Raw genomic sequence first — 1217 nt, forward strand, 5'->3', positions numbered from 1 at the left:
ATGTTTCTGTATGCATAAACAAATAGCTAATAACAATGAAATGCAGAAAATACAATCATCATAACATTTGGTCCCATGAGTCAAAGAATATATTTACATAAAAAAAAAAATAAAAAAAAAAAAAAGCTGGCTAAGGTCTTCAGCTTAATTTATATTATTCAGTTTACATAAAAATTAAATACATCACAATAAGTTTTCATGTCTCATCATGATCCAAACAAAGTTAATATCCATAAGCAAAGTTGAAAGATGGACATCAATCTATACTATTACCCTTTGATCACAGATCAAAAGCAGTGCTGGTATAATTAATTATAAAAGAACTTAACATTCTCAGTTAATTTCTTATGTAACCATTGTAAAATACTTCATATAAACTAATGTTGTGGCATTTAAATAACATGTTATGTTTTAACAATGGAATAATAAAACCTGTGAATAATCTTCATAAATTCATCACACAAATTACAGTTGGAATGTGTCTTCCATGTTAATCACACTAACAGTTCACACATGGATTGGAATAGACTCCATACAGTGTTTTCACATACTGTACATTTCAAATTCCTGAGACCAGTTCAACTAGCTACTGCTAAACATAAATAACTTATCTTTTTTTTTTATAAATAAGATCTAAAGAGTGAATATTAATATATGATGCTTTTCTCTGTATTCACTAAATCTTGGATAATCCAGATATTAGTGTAAAATGCAATTGCTAGAGTTAATGTTCAATGACCATATTAACTCTACTTAAGTATAAAAGGCACTGTCATTACCAATAAGCTTTGGAGGAGGGCATTATATCACAGTGGGAGTTGACATCAGGGAAGATGTAAACAAGTTACATCTGGCGAGTAACTTAAATGTACTCTGTGTAAATATGTGGAGAGTTAAGTGTGTACGAAATGTAAGTGTCAGTCACAATTAGTGAAGGGAGGATTGAGCCTCCACCTTTCCTTATGCTGAGCGACTCATACAGGTTTAGTGTTTCACACAAAATGTGTATGTAAGTGTATGGTAATCTATGTACATTTACTTATGAAGATTGAGACACTTATGCAGCATATGGGAATCTTTATTCAGGAAACGTTTCGCCACACAGTGGTTGATGAAGCCACTGTGTGGCGAAACGTTTCCTGAATAAAGATTCCCATATGCTGCATAAGTGTCTCAATCTTCAACTTGTCGGTTTTTCAAACCATTCATCACACACA

Source organism: Cherax quadricarinatus, chromosome 45, assembly GCF_038502225.1.
Source record: "Cherax quadricarinatus isolate ZL_2023a chromosome 45, ASM3850222v1, whole genome shotgun sequence".
NCBI classification, from domain to species: Eukaryota; Metazoa; Arthropoda; class Malacostraca; order Decapoda; family Parastacidae; genus Cherax; species Cherax quadricarinatus.